Here is a 20,606-nt window from a genome sequence, read left to right on the forward strand (position 1 = left end):
TATATTTTTTATAGTGTGCGGTGCATTGAATCATGTGCCATAAAATCATGGACAAAACATCCCTGGTCAGCGACACAGGTATAATTACACTGACAATCATAATGAACATAGAGATACTGGAGGGCCTGTATGCTTGTATGTTTGTGTAATCACGTACTTGTTAACGTTGATGTCCAGCAGGCCTGTCTTTACTTTATAACGGATCATGAGCGGCTGGTTGAGACTCTGACTCCAGACTGTGAAGATCCTCCTCAACTTCTCATCCAGGGTCGGACAGATCTTAGCATAATTCACATGCACTTCCTCTCCACTGCTGACGTGTGCCAGGAAATGAGTGCACCGGAGAACCTAGACGACACACGTGCAAAAAGCATACAAACAGATGGGAAGAGCTCCGAAAGAATGCAGAGCCTTCTGTGAACACACATCTCATCACTTACAAACAAACTACGCCTTGAAATCTTACCGACTCACACATGCAAGGTCACAAACAATCAAAACAACCGTCAGAGCACAACTAAGTTAAACAATCCAAGGGTAAACACAAAAACAAATGAAGGCTAAACTTTGCTCATGTTAGGAAAGTGTCAGGCTATGCAGTAACAATGTAAATATTCTACAACGTCTAATCAGACCATCATTAAGCTCTGGTTTCCCTTTTGTTCCTCTGTGGTTCCTCTTTTTGGGTTCAATTGTGGGGAAATGCAACATAATCATATCTGTGTCCAATTAAAGCTTATGTCTGCTCTTAATTGCCTTCTTAAAGAAAGCGGGAAATGAATTTAAACACAATGGAGAAGGCAATGTGCTTTGTAAGCAAACTAAAGAAAAAGAGAGCGATGAGAAGGGAAAGAAAGAGAAAACGAGAGAGAGAGAGGAAGGGTGAGTGAAATGGAAAGTGATAAAAAAGAATGAGACTGAGTATGTGGCAGCACAGCTGGCTTTAATAGCATGAGGGCCAGTGTGGCTAGATCCTGGCTGAGCTCCAGGGCCTCTGCTGGGGCCCCTCACTGGCCTCTGACACAAGGCTCTGAACTCAACACAGAGAAGAGCTCATCAATGGAGTTAAGCTATCCTGTGACACCTTTCAAATTTACCCTGATGGAGGTTTTGGGTTGGATTCATTTGTCCACAAAACCCAATAGAGTTCACCTACAAAGGGTGAGGGAAAAAAAGAGTGTGGCCTAGTGCATGCTGGGATTGGACTTATATGTCACCTTGTGGTCTCCTAACACACATCTAATTGATACATCTTTCAGGAACCTGTCATGCTTGATTTTGACCATGGGCATTTTTTACATGAGAGCTTTTGGTGTGGACCCAAGTCAGTTTGATGTCAGAATGTTTGACATGTTTATTATAGAAGGGAGACTATTCTGGTTGATTCTGATTACATGTAACGATTCTGGTTCCTCAGCAATTCTATTAAAGGTTCATTTGGAATCTTTGAGGGACCAAAAAATAATTAAACCTAACTACTTTACATTATAGCATCTAGCATGATCTCACAAAACCTTAAGTGTTTGGTTTATTTCAAGTCAGTTACAAAGGTGTATTCACACCTGTCTTGTTTGGTTCGACTAAATCAAACTCAAGTTCGTTTTCCCCCCTTGGTGCAGATATTTTGGTAAAGTGTGAATATAGCAATCACAATCAGGTGCAAACCAAACAACGGCACCTAGACTCAGCTGAAGAGGTGGTCTCGGTCCAGTTCCAAACTATCTCTGGTATGCTTGAGACTTTCTTTCCAATGAATGGATGACCACACATGGCACATGTGTTTTTTTTTTTTTTTTTACAATATCTGGTTCACTTGCAAAAAGGTCAATGTGAAAGCCAACCACACCAAACATTTTTTTTTTTTTTTAAATCAACATTGTATTTGCCAAAGCAAGTGAACTAGCAGACTTTCCTGGTGTGAATACGCCCTTAGACTGATGAGAACCAGCTCATAAGACTGACTTGTTAGTGAATGGCCCTGTGTCCACCAAAGCTGCAAACCTCCAGCTGTGAGTGCTTGAGAGCGCAGTGTTTTTTTTTCAGTTAAGATGATGTGGTTGCTTTGATATGGAATATCCACTGAAATAATATGGCAGATGCATTGCGAATAAATATTTTTTTTCAAAACATTATTTTTTATAACAATAATATGGTAATACGGCAATTCCATCTGTTAAAGACATAAACATTTTTGCATTGTTGGAATTTGATTAAAATCATTGTGTACTGGTATTTGATTAAAAAAAGAAAAGAATAAGGTGCAACCAATTTTGAATCAAAATGAGTTCTTGATTCAAAGACCTTATAGTGCTAATATATATATATATATATATATATATATATATATATATATATATTGACCTCTTTTTAATGTTAATCTTACCTCCATGGGTCTTTTCGATCCGTGACTGGAGTGCTCGGGAGTCCAACGCGCCTGTCCTGGATGTCGATGCATTTGAGCAGGAGTGAGAGTTGACAGCCTGCACATCACCAAATTAATATCACTCAGCTCGATCAGCACAGAGCAAAGCGTATAAATCCACTGTCTTCCTGTCAATGGTCCGCTTCATAGCCTGAGAAAGATATAAAAGAGAAACACTTAGGAAATGTGGTAAATTGTGGTACAATTACACAGCCTCTTATAGTTAACTTCTTTATGTGAATGCACCCTCTCAGAAACCACAAACTCATAAATTACTGTTATGATCTTTGTAAACTAGTTGTCTTTAGACCGTTATTTATGAAATAAAAAAATGACTTTTCATAAATAACGGTCTAAAGACAACTTCTTTAGACCGTTATTTATGAAAAGTTATTTATTTTATTTCATATTTTTACTTCATATTTTGTACATTATATAACATTATTATATTTTATATAACATAAGCATTGGCACCTTTTTATTTTTTGATTTTTATTATTCATAATAATGATTTGGCTATAATGCATGTAAAATAGTCTAAAGCTGAATGAGAATGAAAGGAAGGAGGAGAAAAAAAAAGGTAAACACGTCTTAATGACAATAAGTAAAGACACAGGTGACACAGGTGAGAGAACAGTGTTCTTATATGTGTGTGTGAAGCCCTGCTACTGACCTCACAAGTAAAGGCTGATGTATACTTCTGCGTCTGACCTACACCGTAGCCTTTACGCTGTAGGCTATGCGTCAGTTTTCATTTATACTTCTGCATCGTTGTCCACGTCCACGTGCAGTACACATGCAAACCACTAGTCTGCAGTTTCCACGTGCATGTTGCTGGTGTAACCTGAGTACCAAGACGAAAGCCAAAGAAGAAGCGGCTCTTCAGAGAAGCATAATTATAGCCATTACGGTGGCAAATAAATATCAAATAACTGAATCATAATTTTAAACTACAAAAGGAGACAACAACAGAACAGGAGAAGATGGTATTTTTTCCATCTCCACAAGGACTTGTACCACGGCAGATCAATATTGTTTATTGCGGACAACTACTAATGCTATGTAGTATAATAAATTATAAGACAAGTGTTCTTTACTTTGTGTTATTTTATATAAGAAGATGTAACATTAAAATATATAAAAGTGTGCATAAACAAACACAAAACTCAAGTACATATGGAGGGAGGGATTCTAGCAGACCAACCACAGCGCTTGCGGTCTGCGTAGAATTGCTGCACTGTTCGATTTTTGCAGAGGTGTACGCCAGGCTACGGCATAAGGGAGTGCGTCTATATGTAGGCTACGGCGAGGTCCGAGGCAGAAGTATAAATCAGCCTTAACTGAGAATGAAAAGGAAGTGACATTGGAAGTCTGTGGGTGGTCTTTTTCTTCTGGAGCCATTTGTATTCACTATATTTGCTAAAAGGAGTAGCAGTCTGACAGTGTGCAAGGTTTTAAAGGAGGTGATAAAGTGTGTGTGAATTGACAGCTAACTGTGTGAGAAAGACCTCTCATCCAGACAGGTGCTGAAGCACGTCAAGCAGCTGTACTCCTTCCTCCACACAGTTCACAGTCTTGAAAGGTTGAAGTGATCAATTTCTGCATCATCACGTCCAGATCTTTCACTTTAGCATGAAACCTAAACACACACACACACACATGGATAAACAAGAGGCACAATACAACAAAAAAATGGGCAGAGCTGTACAGCATGTTCCAAACACAAATCAGTGCCCTCTATTCAAAGGCAGAGTCCAGCACACACACACATTTGGTCATAAATGGAGGCTGGTATTGATTTGGGTGCTCCCAATATGCTGAGACACTATGAAACACCTGCCCCAGACACAAGCACAGCTGTTTGTCTTGGCAACAACATCCTAACCCTATGACCCGCCTCGGCCCCAATCCATCATGGCTATCAGATGCACACACGGCTCCCTTTCCCAAGGTCCGTCACTGCCTGGGGCGGGGGTACGAGGGGATAATGGCCTCTGGAGGCTGATGGGCAGCCCAGCTTCCGTCACACAGACGGTCATGATGGTATTCAGATAAGCAGCTAAACTTCCTGCTGTCACAAACAGTTGTGAATGACACAGACACAGAAGGCAAAGTGAACTTCTCACCACCGCACATACATTTAGGCAGAATATTCATGAAAAATATCTATATGGTCCAAATATGCAGGTCATTATATGCAATTATGCATATTTATGAAGATATTCTAATACGAGATGTATGGAAAATCCCAAAAGGCCAGCAGGCCAATAAGCAGCGGAGAATGACAAACATTTATAAATATACATGAGAACCAGAAGGAGTGACTGACTCATAAACAGTCTGGCAGAAAGACCGACACATAAATCACTACACTACACAACAAGACTAGATCGCTCCCATTATAGTCAATGGAGGCATTTACAATGCAAAGGCCAGATGTGGCAAAAAACAAACCAAAAACTCTAGATCTAACTTTGCTGCCCTGCACAGAAACTTCAGCTGTTTTATTACTCCTACTTGCGTGAGTATTAATTATATATTTAAGTTTTCTTGTCTTTTATTTTGTAGTTAGTTATGGTTATGTTTCCTGGTTTTGTCATGTGATTCCCTTGCCCTTCTCTATCTCGCCATGTGCACCCGTAGTCAATAGATGAGTTCAACTTCATGTGGCGACTCAGAACAGGAGTCAAGCCCATATTCTGACCAAAATAATATCAGTTCATTGAGTTCATCTGTCAAACCTTCATTAACTGACAGCAGCTATATTTTTTTTGTGTGTTGAGCCGAGCATTTGAGTCACATGCAGAACACAAAACTGACGGGAGCGCCTCTGATGGAGACAGAGAAACCAGACATGAAAACACGCAACATACAGTAGACATGTGTTTAGCAGCAGAGTGGCTCTCTCACACTGTATGACTTGACAGACAACCAGTTGTCCAGTCCAGTTCCATTCACACAGCGCGGGTTTACAGAGAATGCAGTTGTGAGTTCTGAAAATGTACAGGTGTGTGTTTGGTTACAGAATGCAGTTGTCACGCCCATAAATAGCCATATTGTGTGTGAACGTAACCGTGTTAAGGACTCAAATACAGGACTGACAACCGTATTCTGCTGCTGTGTGAATGTAGCCAAAAGTATGCAAACATGAGCATAAGAGACTTTTTAGACTTTTGAAAAATAATGTATGTAATATTAATTAAACTTGCTTTTTTATGCTAATGGCTCATTTGATAAAAATGTAAGAAGGCTTTTATTATTTATGGAATGCTCCTTCTATTTAATCACACATTAAGTCTAACCTAAAGCTCAAAACTGACTATTCTCTGGTTGGTGAACATTCAGAGGTGGTATACAGCCTCCAGCAAATATTACACTGGTAGCTTCCATTGTAGACATCATGTTGGACATATGGACAGATTGTGGCTATTATAACAATCAAAGCCAGCTACACATAGATTTTTTTTTTCCTGTCCTGATCAATTTACAAACACACTGCACCTGCTGTAGTCCTCATGCCGAGAGGGATTTCTGACATCCAGGATGTCCTTAACAGAGCGCAGGACCTGCAAGATGTTGTCGAAGGTTTCCTCTGAGTGACATATTTAAGTGCCAATTGTATGAGGAGCTAGTAGGAGCACACAGCAAAAAATGTGCATGAATAAATATAAAAATGACAAGTAATATAAAAATACAGATCTCAGCAAGGACAGGAGTCCTGGGAAATATGAGAAATGAAAGCAATAAAGACACCCAGAGATGTGAATTGAGAAATATGAAAGGATATTCTCTGGATGTGTGCTTGAGAAAGTAGAGTGTAATACTCTGTGGGTGTGAAATAAGTTTGAAAATGTACAATTTGTGAGTGCGCGTTTGCATAATTGTGTAGTGTTTGCTCACCTCTAATAGATCTTCGCATCTCTGCACAAAGGAATTCACCAGAGCAAATATGCTAATCAGGTCAAGTGACCACAGAGCATATATAAAGACAAAAAGAGAAAAAAGACAAAGAGTTTAAGAACAATTTCATACATCATGCTCATTTTTGTTTCTACAGAGCAGGTCTGTAAGGGAAATCTGAGAAAAATGGAGAAGTCTGAAGTGGGTTTTCACATTTCACACGCAGCACGAGCAAAATAAAACAACAGTAGTGGCTGCCCGCCATCCAGAGCAGCGAGGGATCAGGTCAGAAATGATCTGTCATAGGCATAATTGCATCCGCCAAAGTTCCACATCAGCCAGCCTGGCGTTCTTCAGATTGCTTTTCACACCTCATTCTTCTACACTGTAAAAAATTTCCTGTAGAAATTACAGTAACTTACTGGCAGCAGTTTGCCAGTAACTTACTGTAAATTAAACTTACAGTAAAAATACTGTATTCATATTTACAGTACCATTTAACTTGCTGTAAATGTATTTGCAGTAATATATTTTTTTACTGTAAAACACAATTGTTTTTTTTCTCCTTTTATATATTTTAATACAATAAAATATTACTTTACACTGTGAAATTTACTGTAATTGGTTCACTTTTATTATGTATTGTAAATCTTTACAAATTATTTTATTTCAACAGGTCCCATGTCTCAGTAGTAAAAACTATAAAAAGAAACAAAAGACTGTTTAACTTCTTTTATTGGTTTAATAGTTAAATTGTAATACTTGAAATAACATTTTAATATTCTTGCAGATTGTATTTTCAGTTTTCCAAAAACTTGAATACATTTCATTTATACATAAAAGTTTCATATTAAGAGCATTTTAAAACAACAGACATGAACAGATTCAGTCATAAGAACAATCTTAAAAATTTACTAATTCAGAAAACTCCTGTGTAGAATGTATTTGCTCTTAGTAGCTTAATAGTTTTGCCAGCTGAAATCCAGAAACTCCTTAAAGGGATAGTTCACCCAAAAATCTGAATTAGGTCATTAATAACTTACCCTCATGTCGTTCCAAACCCGTGAGACTTCCGTTTATCTTCAGAACACAGTTTAAGATATTTTAGATTTAGTCCGAGAGCTCTCAGTCCCTCCATTGAAGCTGTGTGTGTGGTATACTGTCCATGTCCAGAAAGGTAAGAAAAACATCATCAAAGTAGTCCATGTGACATCAGAGGGTCGGTTAGAATTTTTTGAAGCCTCGAAAATACATTTTGGTCCAAAAACAGCAAAAACTACGACTTTATTCAGCATTGTCTTCTCTTCCGGGTCTGTTGTGAGACAGTTCAAAACAAAGCAGTTTGTGATATCCAGTTCATTAATCATTCGATGTAACCGAATCTTTTTGAACCAGTTCACCAAATCAAACTGAATCGTTTTATACTGTTCGTGTCTCCAGTACGCATTAATTCACAAATTACTTAAGCTGTTAACTTTTTTAATGTGGCTGACTCGTGAACTAGTCAGTATTTTGTTCGTTATCTGGCTCAGCTCGGTGTTCATCTTCAGTTCTCTCCTCACAGCAGTTCAGTCAGTGTACTTTTTGAGTAAATGAATTACTCCGGGATATTGGTTTGTTTGAACTCAGAAGTGTCATTTAAAATGATTCAGTTCGATTTGGTGAACTGGTTCAAAAGGATCCAATTACATGGAGTGATTCGTTCGCGAATCGGATATCACAAACTACTTTGTTTTGAACTCTCTCTCTCACAACAGACACGGAAGAGAAGACAATGCTGAATAAAGTCGTAGTTTTTGCTATTTTTGGACCAAAACGTATTTCCGATGCTTCAAAAAAATCTAACTGACCCTCTGATGTCACATGGACTACTTTGATGATGTTTTTCTTACCTTTCTGGACATGGACAGCAGACCGAACACACAGCTTCAATAGAGGGACAGAGGAGATAAATGGAGGTCTCACGGGTTTGGAACGACATGAAGGTGAGTTATTAATGGGTGAATTAATTTTTTGGGTGAACTATCCCTTTAATGAAGGAGGATACATGAGGGTTCAGACCAGAGTTCTTCCTTTGCACCATCTTCCCACTTCTTTTGATGACGTGGAACTTTGAGGAGCACTTGCTGTTGTCAGGGTTATCATTTAACCTTTACATAACAGAAAAAAAAGTTAGATCATTTGATGTGAAAAATGTCTAACAAAACAACCAAATACTCACAACACAACCAAATACAGAAATGCACTGCAAATGGCACAGAACACAACGGAAATATTTCCAGGGGACCCAATATGTGACGAACCCGGATGGAGCATGTTTAGTACTCAACGTCTACTTTTGTTTTCTTGCAAAAAATACAGAGATTACATATTTATGACATACAACTTTATATACAATATAAAAAATGTAAAAAGAACATGAGGGTGAGATATTAATCTATACATTAGTAACATTGTAAAAAAAATTGTAATGTTATGTTTAAATAAGTTTCATAGGTAAGAAATGTAAGGTAATGTAGGGTCCAAAGATCAAACAGCTAATTTTAAAGTTGAGACACACACAGATAAATAAAGCATATTACGAAAACTTTTTTTGTATAAAATGTATTTATTTGCAACAGTTATGTTAACAGCAATAATAAGACATTTATGTCCTAAGTACAGCTATTAAGCTGATAGACACCATGCTGCTTTGTCACGAGAACATCCCAGGTTAAAATAATGAGGAAATTACGTTGGCTAAATCCGAAATCGCCCCCTTAACACTCATTCACTCATTTCTACATTAGTCCACTAATAAGGTTCACTTGAAGCTGTGAATGAATTCGGACAGCAGTTGATCGCGCATTGGATGTACACAGTCGGGTTCGTCACTTACTGGGGTCCCCTGAAAACATTTCCATTGTGTTCTGTGCCATTTGCGGCGCATTTTCGCGAACGAGATTATGTTATTCTCCCGATGCTGATGTACAGAACAAATGTTACGTTTGAAGTAGACATATTTTTCTCTTGGTTGTTTAGTTTCCTTAACTTTATGTGTTTGCGGTAACGTTAAATGTGAGACTGAGGGGCGGAGAGGCTTCGGAAAGTGTATGAGCATTCAGGAACTGCACACGAAAACCTTAAATTCGCCGTGTTTTTATGCCCTTTGGCATGATTAATAAACGCGTATAATGTCTCCACAGAGACGCCAGTGTTTGCACACGACACGAACATTGCGGGTTTACTCTAGCACTACAAGCATGACGTGCATTTATATGGGGTAATCAGTTAACAGCAAGCGATAATAGCGGGAAAAAATCTGACTGACTTTAAGCTAAATCCACGAAAGCTTTGTTGTTCGGCTAACAGTTCACATGAACACTCACCAGCTCCTGGAGTGGTCAAACCCAAGGCAGAGACCCGTTAATGTCCATATTTTGACGGTGAAACGTTCAGAAAAGGGAAAGAAAGGAAAGAAATATGAATGTTTGCACAGTGTCACCACAACTCTCTCTAGCTCTCTTCACAGCATAAATGTGAGGTGACTGCGCGCCATACAGTGGCAGCGTTTTTTTTATTTATATTTTTGTTTTAGTTAAACCAAAGATATAATATATTTAAAGTAAAAGAAGTAATATTTGTACCCACCTTTGCATCTGACTGGTTCTTTTCGCATCTGTGTGTCTTGTTTTCTTCTTTCTTCAAGTGGGAAATAAAACTTGATCTGTGATTGGTCAGGTTTCGCGCTCATTTTTTCTTTACTGTATTTAGATTTACAGTAAATTAAAAATACTGTAATTTAGTGTCGCCAAGAGGGTATTCCCCAAAATGTAACTTTAAAATACAGTAATATGCTGTATAACTGTTCTACAGTAAAATACAGTTCATTTTACAGTTAAATACTGTTAAATTTACAGACATTTCTAACAGTGTACTGATGGAAAGGTAATCCTTACCTCCGCTCACAGACAAGCACCTTTAGTGGGGCAGAGAGGAAGCCAGGGTCACAGGGAGGGGAAAAGAGAGGGAGCACGAGAGAGAGAGATATGTAGGACTTCAGCGGGATGACTCTGTTACCGGATAGGCATGATAGTACATGTAAATCGAGTGATTTAGTCAAAGGGAGAGACCAAATCCATGACCTTGTTCTGAGGGATTTCTATCCTGGAACTAGGAACGGTGTCAGACTGTTCCACTATGTAAACTGGCCATTTCTTCAAAGCTGATGTCGAGATATTATGGGACATTGATCATTTGGAACGATCTGTTTGCCAGCGTTTTGTGATTTCTTTCACATGTGGCCCCAATATCAGCATGTGTGGGGTAATAACAGGCCACCAGATAAGTTCTAGGAAGATCTCCACACGTTAAACACTAATTTCCTTTTCATCTTTCATGCTACTTTGACTTTTGCAAAGAAATCCCAGATTTTTTTAAAATATATATTTTATTATTAAAGAGAAAAATAATCACCGCCTGGCGCAATGACTAAATTACGATTTTCACCCTGCACGGAGATCATAGTCGTCGGAGTGGAGGATGAGAGCTTAAATTGAAATGCGACCCGAGCTTTAATGACTAAGATTCAAAAACACATTGAAATGACGGTGAGCTGTGCACCAGCAATCAGTTCTCCTGAATCATTTACAGGAATGCCCGGCACGAGCATCTCCACTTCGTCTTTTTAATCCTTAATCACCAGTTAGCCCATGTTATTTCGAAAAGGAAAAGAGCTGCGCCAGGCTGCTCAGTTAACTGCAAAACACTTAAAATCGCCAAGAATTTGGTCAGTTTGAGAGCTATGCCCTTTAACCATGGGGATAAACAGCCAATATGAATGTTCTGGCATGAGAAAAAGCGTAACTCCATCCAAATTGGTGTCTAATTAAAAAGGGGCTTATACGGGGAGTAATAATGCTCCAGTATACGTCTGTCATGCAAAAGAAAGGAAGTAAGAGGGTCGGGGAGGACAACTTTTGTACAACTAAAAAAGAGGGATTGGAGGGAAGGATAATAGGCAAAAAGAGATGAACACAGTTGTTTTAGGAAAAAGAGAGAGACAAAGTAAGTGATTATGAGAAAGACATGATCCAGTGGTGTAGGTCTCAGAGAAGGTCGTCATTGGGCTCAAAGTGATGAATGCACTGTCTAAACACACAGGAGGACACAGAGGTGAATGTCAAACATAGGCAGTAACACAGATTACAGACGATAAGATATCTTTATGTTTATTCTCTTACACAATCTCTGGCTCCAGGGTCACATCCCTTTGGATGAGTTACTGCATACCATGAACCATGATAAAACACTACTACCAAATCCAGCAAGGTTCGAGATTTTGATTTAAGCAGAGTATGAAGTTAAAACAGACATAACACAAACATAAGCCAATCTGTTAATTTTGAGTACCTATAGAGTAGTATGCATCCTTCATATTTCCAAAGAGTCTTTAGTAAAACAGGTAAAAAACTTTATTGAATAAAATCAACTATAGCTAAAAAACCGATACAGCCACATATATTCGATCCAGAATTGAATCTGAGTCTAAAAATGAACAGCAAAAGCAACAGCAGCAGCAACAATGAGAGAAAGACATCTCTATATGGTAAGTACTGTACTCATTTGCTTAGCAGCTATTGTCTTAATCGCCTTGCATGATGTTGTCATAATTTATTCTGTATTTGCCTGTTTTAAATTGGGGAAGTTGTGGCCTAGTGGTTAGAGAGTTTGACTCCGAACCCTAGGTTTGTGGGTTTGAGTCTTGAGCTTGCAATATCACGACTGAGATGTCCTTGAGCAAGGCACCGAACCCCCAACTGCTTCTCAGGCACCGCAGCATAAACGGCTGCCCACTGCTCCGGGTGTGTGTTCACTGCTTTGTGTGCACTTTGGATGGGTTAAATCCAGAGCACAAGTTTATGGGTCACCATATTTGGCTGAATGTCATGTCACTTTCTTTTCTTTTTTTTTTAAGGGGTACATGTGGGAAGTGCACTGCAAGGCCAACTGAGGCAGAAAACGTTTGCTGACAATAAATAGAACATATAAAATATTGTTGGATGTCCAATATTTTTTCTACTTCTGCCTGAATTTTCTATGCTTATGAATTCAACGTAACGTGAACATGAATGAAAACACTCTCACTGGAATCTGTCATACAAATAGAGAATTCAATCTGTAAAATGAAAAGTGTAATGCACAGCTGGGTTAGTCATCAGTCTCATATACTGTACATATACAGACACACACACACACACACACACACACACACATATATATATATATATATCTGTATCTGTATCAACGTTGTCTTATCTTTTCTTCTGTATTCTGAAATACATCCAAGTAAATATGAAATAATGTAGGGCAGAGACTTATTTATAAAGCTAGTATTGCATCACATAGCCTATTTTCATGTTTTAATCTTTTTAATGTGTTCCTGTAGCTCAATTGGAAGAGCACTGCGTTATCAAGGTTAGGGATTCGATTCCCCGGGAACACATGATAGGTAAAAAGTTATAGCTTGCACTGTAAGTAGCTTTGGATAAAAGCATCTGCTAAATGCATTAATTTTAATTTAATGTTTAATTGCAGATCTTAGTATCTTGGTAAATCTGAGCACACAGTTGTGATATTGTTTAGATCTCATCTGAAATTTGGAAGCATGTAACATTCCTTCTTGAGCAAAGACTCCATTTGCTTTCCATTAAATCTCATTATTGTCCAGGAACATCAATTGAGATCTAGAGAGCTCATTTGTCATTTTTCTTTCATAGGAGAGTGAAAGTGAAAAAAAGGCGGACAAGAGAGTGTTCAAGGCAAAAGAAATGAGACCGAATGATAAAGTGAGTGAAACAGCAAAAAACAAAAACAAAAAAAAAAACAAGAGAAGAAGAGAGGCCACCAGGAGGACAGAGGATAAAGGGCATGTTGCAGCTTACAGCACATTAATCATGTGACAACACACACATATATAAACATACACATGCACCATGAGATTGAGCAAACCAGATTAAGTGATCTCTATTCATACACATGATGCCAGTCAAATAGCTCGGGAGAAAAACACAGGTGACCTTCGATTCATGGCTGTCCAGACTGATAGAGCTGACGGTCGGCTTTGATCAATCATTTCTCTGAAAGCATGTGACGTGATATGAGCTGCAAAAGTGCCAGTGGCACTTGCTAATTTTCTGCTCCTCCTGTCCGTGCAAAGAACAACACAACAATGGTAAAAGACTATAACACTAAGGGCATCTGCTTCACATAGCACATACACTGTGTATTCAGCAGCTCAGATCTTTTAATTACTAACAAACATTACCATGAGTATGACATCTAAAAGCCTCGATATCTAAGACATCGACTCAGAGCTGAACTCTGAAGGACTAAGACATTTGCAAGTGAGTGCATAATGGTCTTCCTCCTCAAAAGGAAAATAGAAAAAGGCATTTATTTGCTTATAACAAAACCTCAAGCACCTGGATCCAGTTTTAAAATTAGTCATTTATAACACTGTCTGCTTTACACAGGGCATTCACTCTTGCACTCAATACATGGTAAAGTGCAGGGACAATCAAATCCTACCTTGGAGGCCTGCCGTGCCTTAAGTTTTTAGGTGCAGCGCTGTATTGAATTTACTAGTGCAGCAATCGATTCACTTCAAGTGCTGCCGTCGGCCCAGGCCACAGGAGTGCAGGCTATTATTGCTGCAGCTGGCAGGCCATTAATGGTACTGCAACAACAAACACCTCATAATAACCATGCTCTTCTATAACGATTCTATTCACAAGTTCTTAAACGTACAGTATAGGATGATGATGCCCTAGTGCAAGCGGTAAACATAGTATCTTTACTGAAATAAAACTAACAACTACACATTTTATCTCGATGAAATTATCGATTTTTCTTTTATGCCAAAAATCATTAGGATATTAAGTAAGGATCGTGTTCCGTGAAGATATTTTGTACATTTCCTACCGTAATTATATCAAAACCTATTTTTTGATTAGTAATATGCATTGCTAAGAACTTCATTTGGACAACTTTAAAGGTGATTTTCTCAGTATTTAGATTTTTTGTTGCACCCTCAGATTCCAGATTTTCAAATAGTTGTATCTCAACCAAATATTGTCCGATCCTAATAAACCATACATCATGGGGAAAGCTTATTTATTCAGCTTTCGGGTGATGTATAAATCTCAATTTCAGGAAATTGACCCTTATGACTGGTTTTGTGGTCCAAGGTCACATATACTTAAGAATAGACTCTAAAGCATTGAAGAACAAACCTCAATATACTATTCTGACAAATCAAATACAATATAATATCCACGACTATCCCAGTGTTGTCAGTGTCATGACAATGAGTATATCTTGTTCTTAGTGAAAAATCAAGAAACGTTAAGAGGATAATAAAGGAATATCAAGCAAAAATAAATATGCAGTCATCATTTGCACTCCATTGTGTTCTTTTTTTGTCCATACACTTAAAGTCTGGCAAAGTTGTTTTGGATCACACTGACCAAAAATATTCTTCAAAATTGCTTTTCACATAGACAAGAATTTGCATGCTTTTTAAAATTGAATTAATCTACTTAATTAATTTTGATCGGCTGTCAACACATTTTATGTAAATAAAACTGTCAAACAAAATGACCATAATTAACCATAAGGGAAAGTGGGACTAAACTAAGGTAGGCCTGTTTTAAATTTTAAATGGTAAATTGTGTCAGAAGAGCTGCACTGAGATGCATTACTTGTGTTAAAGTTGATACCACTTAAGTAATATATTCAAAAATATATTAAATATATAAAAAAATATACAATCATTTCAATTCAACAGTTTTCTAGCTATTCAACAAGATTTACTCCATCTACAGTTGTACAAATCATTGTACAATGTTGGTAAGAGTGGAACAGTGTATTCCTTGTGCTGTCTGAACACTGGCTGTATTTGGGAGGATGAGGTCAGCTACTCAAGTGAAGGATCGGAGATCTCAGCATCTGCAGGGCAAAACAAACTCTTGCTTCTATCACAACAAATGAAGCCAACAGTCATAAAAAACCAGCAGGCCCAGAACACTAAAAATATGAATCAATCCAAGAAAACTGCAGGGTTGGGGTGAGAGCGAGAGACCTTAGGGTGTAACCCACAAAGAACATTGTGTTGTGTTTGGTTGACCGCACATTACTTCCCGCGAAATACCTCTGGAGCCCCTTGCTGTTTTTAAAAGCCACAACTGAATGGCTGTATCCTGTAGGGAAGACATGTTTAGGAAATAAATGTTTCTTCTCTACAGAGTATCCCTCCCAATGAAACTGTTACATTCAACTTCAGTAATACAGCATTTGCTACACTGTTAGCATGTTTAAAATCACAGCCACTATGAATAACGTCATAGTTTACAGCAGAATGCCATGAAGCAGACGCCATGATGAGACAGTATTGCAAAGTTTCACCACACCTATGGAGAAACCTAAGTGCAATAAAAATAAAAAAAACTTCAGGGAATGATTCTGAGAGAGCTCCTTTCAAATGGTTCAATGTTCAGCCTTAGTCATTTGGCAGTAAGTTACCATCACTTTGAAGAAGAAAGTCTGTCATCGCACTATAAAATGCTGTTCTTTTTAGCAGGAGGGATGCAATCACGTAAAAGCTTTGGCACTCTCATTTAGCAGTGGTATCGTTTCCATGGCAAAAGGGAGAGCATGAGCTCAAGAATTGTGTGGAGAAGCTGAGATGGCTGGGTGGGTTAGGCAGAGCCAGTGATGGTGGAAATGACAGGGAGAAAAAGGACCATAAAGCTAAGATAGAGAGGAGGGCGTGCAGTTAATAATATAGGCTTAAAGCGTGCTCTTTATTAGCTGCTATATAGAAAGGAAGACCATCTGTGTACAGCTGACTCAGACAGAAGAGCACTAGAAGAGGACAAACATTTAGCTGACTATTAAACTGAATTTGGAGTAGCCAGTGCAGCGGTGGTACTGGCAGCTATTGCTAAAGCAATAGAGGCAACAGATGAACGCAGAGGGATAAACTACATTAACAATGCTATTATCTGCTGCGCCATGAAATCATCAATGTCACCAAAAAAGTGTGTTTTTGGTTATGAGGGAAAGATTACCTTGTTCAGCTTCCCAAAGAACCCAGCTTTAAGGGAACAGTGGATGCAGTTTATTTCTCCAAGGCAGCAATGATGTTTTTGTTTGTTCCCGGCATTTCGGTAACAAAATTAATGAAAAGAAAAAAAAAATTAAATCAAGTTTTTGCTCAATGACGTATAATAGAGAACTGGAATGCTCATGACTTCATAAAAGGAAAGCCTCCACACTGCCATATTGGTATTCCCTTGTATACCCATACATTTTATTGAATTAATAGGAAATCTTACAAAACATAACCTAACGAGTCAGCGTTTTTATATCTGAAGTATCGCTGTACATTCTTACAACGCAAATGTCCAAATCATGTGACCCTGCAGACTGGAGTAATAGCTGCTGGAAAATAGGGTTTGCCATCACAGGAATAAATTACATTTTCTATATTAAAACGGAAAACAGTTATTTGAAATTATAACATTTCACAATATTTTTACTGTATTTTTGTGCAGCCTTTGTTAGTATAAAAGGTTTCTTAAAAAAAAAAAAAAAACATTCAATTAGCTTACAGATATTGGAATCATATTTTGTGCATATTTTAATTCTGAGAGTAATTTAGCTCCATATAAGTAGTTGAGGTAATTTAGATAACCATAGAAACGATACTAAAGGTAAAAAGAAAATAGTGATGATCATATTTAGTAATGCTAGTGCAGAGAAGCATACCAGCAGTGAAGTCATAATATCATTAGCAGTAATGGTAATGGTAGCTGATACAAAAAAGTATGGCAGAGATAAATCACTGGAAAAGCCTAATTATATTTGAAATGATATGGCACTCCATATGTCACTGCCGACCGTAGTATCTCTCAGAGTTATGGTGCATAAAGTGGATGGGTGCTGCTGTAATACAGTGCAATCACAGTGCAGTTCTAAGTGGTGTGTTCTTGTGCTGTAGGGAACAGAGCAGAACTCAGAGAGAGACAGAAATGATGACTGAGAGCTACAGTACTTGTGGTGGAGCTGTATCTTTGTGTCTGTACCTACTGTATGTCAGGATGTTCAGCTTCATAACTGAGGATTTGCACATGAATGTTTGATGAGAGAACCACATTGACTATACCAAAGCAAGCACAGACAGGTGCGTGCCGTAATGTGCTCCGCATTCAGGTGTAGATTAACCTCGAGTACAGACTTTGCTATGAATCAGACAGGATTTGCTCCCGTAAAAACCCTGGCTTTTGTGCCTGATGTCATTCAGCATTCAGACCTATACACCTTGCAAAAACAGAGACTGTTGTATAGAAATGAGCAAAAAAAAAAAAAAAAAATGAAGAGAAGGTAACAAAGAAGCGAGAGAGGAAGAGAGGAGAAGAACGTGTAATTATTGTGATTATACATTGTATATAGTGGAGGATGTGAAACGACAGATTCCCATTCATCTCGGCTTCATCTGACAGATGAATCTATGTGTGAGAGAGAATGAAAGAAAATGGAAAGAAACAAAGTTGTACATGTGTATATCTGTGGGAAAAGAATGTGTATGTGGAAGCAACAGAGAGAAAACTGTGTGTGTGTGTGTGTGTGTGTGTTCTGTATGCGTGTTTGTGCCATGTTGCAATAATGTGTACTACACCCTGATTACAGTGCCAGGCAAATTCCTGTTTTAATGAAGGAGGCACAAAACAAGAGGAAATTAAATTGATATGTAAATGACTCAAAATTCTAATTTAAGCAAAAGGTTAAGAGAGCCACAGAATTAAACAGCTTATGGGTTCATAATATATTCATTTTTTTCAATCCTCTCTTCACAGAGATAAAAAAAAAGAACCTTCTGTAAATGAAGACAACACATGTCCCAACGCCTGCGTCTCAAGAGATTTCTAAGGCCTTGTTCAATCAGAGAAGTTTCTTCCATTTGTCACATCAGCTCTTGAAAATCAGCAGAGAAGCGTGTCTTAACTTTCGCTGGCTTTCTTTGGGGAGCTGAGAGTAGGGTTAGGTGGACGTAGGAGGTAAGAATAGATGACAGGCACTGAGTTTTAAGAAACCACAGCAGATGGTGTTTCATATCAGGGAATATACTGCGAAAAGCAGACGGCATGAGCTGTGAATCTCATGTATACGAAATAACAATGAGCACATCAGTCTCGGAATGCCGGCAAATTATTATAAATTATTCTTTTGAAGGCCTTATGTATTTGAACTCTTTCTTTACCTTGTTTTTTTCTTGGTATTAAACGGAAAAGCACACCGGAGTCCAAAGTCCATGGCCCCTAGCGCTGGCTGATTGGAAAATGATATTAAATCCAGTGTTGGCTCTACCAGCTCTGAGAAATAGGACGGGGCGAAAAAACTAACTGAAAACAAATAAAAGAAATGCTGAAGCCCTGAGGGAGAGACAAGGGAAGGTGGTTGTGACACACACATACAAATCCACGCACAAACACACACATCGTGACTCAAATGCCCTCTGATTGGAAATTATTAGCTGGAGACCTCTGACTGGAAACTGAATCAAGAAAGCAAGTTCTGCTCCATGCCTTTTCTCTCTACCTCGGTTCTTTCTCTCCATCCTTACTGCAAGCACAATAAAATGCTTCCCTGCTGAAATAATCAGGTTTCTTATGTTATTTTACATCTTAGAGAGGGAGAAACCCACTGAAAAAGATTGCAAATACCGGGGCCCATTTCAGCTTCATTAAACACAGCACTGCTAACACGCCACTGCACGCAGCCAATGACAACAAAGCACTGGGTGGACTTTACAGACCATTTAGATTTATTTGTATATGGGTGTTGATAGAAATCAACATTACACTCTGATTTTAGATTAGTTTCCTCAATTTATTATAAAATGTTTCTTTTCAAATTTGGTCAGGGGAAGTTGATCTCCCACCAGTCCTTTAGGACCGTGAGCCAAATCTGTGAACCAGGTACAAGATTCAAGTCAGTGAGCATTAATGGACCTTAGCGGGTGATTTAAACTCACAGTACGTTCATGGCATTTTGGAACTGCCATGAGAAAAATGGCAACATTATTTCATACAATAACAATAAAAACATAAAAATCTCCACAGAAAGGGCCTATATCAGAGCCAGTAATCTTTCACCCAGGCAAATAGAAATTAAATTTTCCACAGAAAAAAAAAAAAAAAATGCATGTAAACTGATGAAGGCTATTTTTCATTGCAGGAGAGGAGAACTTTACTTCACTTCAAAAATCATTATAGCGAGCCATTTTTATATCACAAGTACTGACCTAACACAATAGAACCTTTCACAGTGGATAGTCTGTATTTGACAAGTTAAGAACAAAGGGCAGAGAGCACACTTGACTGAACCGCAGGCATTTGGCCTGGTTAAGAGTGTGTAAAGAATTACAGTGTTGTTGATGTACAGAAGGTTGAGAAGTGGTGCTGTAATGACCAAGCTTATGCTAAAGAGGTAATTCACCCTAAAATTTAAATTCTGTTATCTTTTACACACTCTCATGTTGTGTTAAACCTGTATAAAATTGGTATTTTAACTATTTTTGTCTACACAGTTAAATTTAAGTTTTCAATTCAATTCAAGTTTATTTGTATAGTGCTTTTTACAATACAAATCATTACAAAGCAACTTTACCGAAAATTACGTTTCTACAATATTTAGTACTAGCTTATAAGTGGTGACTGTCAGTTTGTGTGCATATGACAGGATTTTTCAGTAAAAAATTAATATAGGACATAGTCAGCCAGACGATGAACATTATTAACAGCAGTTATTATATGCTGCAGTCACACTTGTAGCAACATTTGTTAGTTTAACTAGTTAGTTAAAGTCAAAATGGGTTTGAATCAACATTGTACCCTGTTGACTTTTATTGCATAGGAAAACCATTTGAAAACTCACCCGCAATTTGCTACAGTAAAAACCTGCATAAGGTTAACTTGGTACCTGCTTGACATCATAAATAATTAAATAATAGTAATAGTAGAATAGTAGTAAATAATTTTGCTTCTTCTTAATTTTGTTATCAGTAATGAACATTTTGGGTGGCATTTTTTGTTGTCACATCAGAATTATCATGTTGGTTAACAGTTCATTTTATAGTAAAAAGCTAAATTTGGTACTTTGCGTAGATTGGAATGTGAACATCTCTTGAACATATCACTGGAATGAAATATAAAGTTATTAGTTGTAAAAAACACAGACATCC

At 37.9% G+C, this 20,606-nt stretch overlaps 1 pseudogene; it reads right to left on the reverse strand.

Moving 5' to 3' along the window:
- Window positions 1-20,606, reverse strand: part of LOC128017520 (dynein axonemal heavy chain 2-like) — a 129,340-nt pseudogene that overhangs the window by 98,340 nt on the left and 10,394 nt on the right.

Source organism: Carassius gibelio, chromosome A7, assembly GCF_023724105.1.
Source record: "Carassius gibelio isolate Cgi1373 ecotype wild population from Czech Republic chromosome A7, carGib1.2-hapl.c, whole genome shotgun sequence".
In the NCBI taxonomy this organism is placed as follows: domain Eukaryota; kingdom Metazoa; phylum Chordata; class Actinopteri; order Cypriniformes; family Cyprinidae; genus Carassius; species Carassius gibelio.